The sequence below is a fragment of the Hyla sarda genome, chromosome 5 (assembly GCF_029499605.1).
Source record: "Hyla sarda isolate aHylSar1 chromosome 5, aHylSar1.hap1, whole genome shotgun sequence".
In the NCBI taxonomy this organism is placed as follows: Eukaryota; Metazoa; Chordata; class Amphibia; order Anura; family Hylidae; genus Hyla; species Hyla sarda.
In genome coordinates this window covers 246,960,246-246,963,143 of record NC_079193.1, presented here as the reverse complement: position 1 = coordinate 246,963,143, position 2,898 = coordinate 246,960,246, and positions in this window count along the sequence as shown.

Here is a 2,898-nt window from a genome sequence, read left to right as displayed (position 1 = left end):
CTGTACAGTGCAGGAGAATGTACATAGTGACAGAGTTAAATTTACAGTGATGTCAAAGTACAGGGTTAAAATTGACAGTGATTTCACAGTACAGGGTATATAGGCCCAATGATGTCACAGTACAGGGATGATGCACAGTGGTGTCATAGTACAGTGTGTACCTGTACTATGCTATCATATGGAGTTGCATAGTAGGGGGTAGTAGGAAATAGACCAAGGTGCAGTATTTTATACAAATTTTAACTTATTAACCTGACAGCAGCTATCTAGCTGGTTATCTGTTCTCCTGCACAGCCTGCACGCTCAGGTCTTATCTCTGAACCCCAGCATGCCTCTGTGCTATTCTGTCATACAGCAGGGGGAGAAGCTGAGGGTGCAGGCTGTGATTACTGATCACCAAGTGTATGAACTCAGCGGAATCAGTGTTGGCAGCAGCGAAACGTGGCAGGCAGCTGACATTCAGGGCATTAGTGTTTCCATTTGGGGTACAGGCCCTGAATTGTTTAGCATAGTGACTCCTCTGGGAATAAGTATGAAGTAACCTAAAGTGAACCGTTCATTAAAAAAAACCTATGACTTCCTGAATTTCCCAATGTTTAACTCACCTGTTACTACATGGTTGTTACAAGTACCGTACAAAGACAAATGAGATAAAAAAAAATATTACATAAACTCCTATAGTTTCCATCAAATATTTTAGAAAAATTCCATAAACCTTTAAATTGTCCATAATTGTTTTTTATTGTCACTTCTAAGTAATATTTATTGACAAGAGGTCACTAGAACAATGTTTCACAATGTTTGAGAGAAATAAGATTTAGAATTACTGATCCTATTTCAGTATATCTCCAATATGGTAATAGCTGGACAATGCTCCTGAACCATTGAGTGTAGTAACACTGTACAATATTTCTCAGTACCTCAGCCATTTGTAATCCTTCTCCTGTATTCAGTTGCTGACAGAAAAATAGACGTTTCCTGTCAACCATAATATCTGCCATTGCCGAATACTTCAGTCACCCAGCATATAGCTGAGCCATATTGTCCAGGCCTGTTTGTAATGACTCCGGGCTTCTCCTAATAGTTATCTCTCAACTTTGGCCAAGAATCAAACTGAGAAAACCTTCTTCGCACCACAATAACTGAGCATTGCCATGATTGACTAAACTTATGTTGGTTGCAATGTTATAGTCATTTGGGCCTGTAGAAATCACTAAAGAAGTAAAATCTCACAGTTCTCATTTATGTGGAAAAGCCCAATATGTATGACAATGCATTGTACCATTGCTACAAATACATAGGCTTTATGGCGATGTACAACTTTTGTTTCGTTTTTTCGCCCATGTGGCAAACTACTGTGTGCCAGACGCAGCTGGTCTGCATTTATGAAGATGCCTATGCCTTTTGATAAATGCCAGCTAATGTTTATGTAGCCATTGTAAAGCGTACTTTTAAGTCAGCCCAGCGTGGATGCCTGTGTCTGGTCCCGGCTGTAGTGGCCGCTGCGCAAATCAGTGTGACTTGTACAAAAGTTGCACATCAACAGAAATCAGTGAATCCACTGTGCACCTAGAAAACCATGCCCACTAAAACACCCACTTGATTTTCCAGCGCATAAAGCCGTATATGGCAGCGGCCAGGGGCATAGCTATAGAGGTTCAGAGGTAGCAGCCACACGGGGGCCCAAAGCACATCTGCACCATAAGAGACCAGAATTATAACTGGCATATGGGGCCCTGTTGCAGATTTTGCATCAGGGCCTAAAAAACAAGCTACACCTCTGGCAGCGACAATGGCATCATAAATGTGGCGAACGCTTTGGGCCCGACTTCTCACAAATATGGGCTGATTAGGGCCTTGATAAATGATGCCCTATATGTTTGCATCAGTAATTGGAAATCTCTGATCCTTCAGAGTCCAAGAACTCTAAGAAAGTATTACATTTTCATGGCATGCTTAGACTAGTAGTTTTAAAATAGCTGGGGAATCACAAACTGCACACCATGGATGCAAATGTATATAACAGTTTAAAATATGGAGAGCTCTTACATAATGTATGTGAGTAGTGACAGCATACATTGAATAATATATAGACTGGATAGACAGGGATTGATTGTTCCCCTAAGAACTACTAGTATGCGGTTCAGTGGTGCCATCCTTAAGGAGGGACTTACTTGTGCAGGGTAGTAAAACTCCTCCTTTTACATGATATAAACATCAAAGTACAACATAATGTCTGCATAAAAAGGTACAACAATAGGTACAGATTTAGGTAGCGTCATCTTGATATCTGGTGCAGAAAGATATTGTACTGCACTCCTGAAATATGAGATATGTTGCCCTAATGCAACGTTTCCCAACAAATGTGTGGTACAAATTAATCAAATTAACAAATTAATCAATTACTGGAACCAAGGGCACTATGAAAATAAATAATAATAAAATAATAGGAATTTCCTGCCCATTAGGATATCCCAACACTACATATTGCTTTGTTGGGTTAACACATTAAAGATAACCAAATTAATTAATTTATTGATTAATTAATTACAAATGTTTTGTAGCTCTTCATGTATACCCATATTTCTTTCTACTGGATATGCATGGTTAAAATTTAAAACACTAAAAACTAAAAAGCAAACAAACAAGTTGCAAATTCAGCCAAGCTGCATTTTTATTGACTATGTGCCCTGCAAAGCTGGTCAGTTCATTTAGGTAAAATAAGACCAAATTTGCATAGAAAAAACTATAAAAATAAATAATAATAATAATAAAAGTACAAAGATAAAATAACAAGCCAGGTACATAGCCTCTGATCTGTTGTGATTTACTTGTAGCAGAAATACTGAATCTGAAAAAAAAAACTATTTACCAGTAGCTCAACATACAACAGTATAT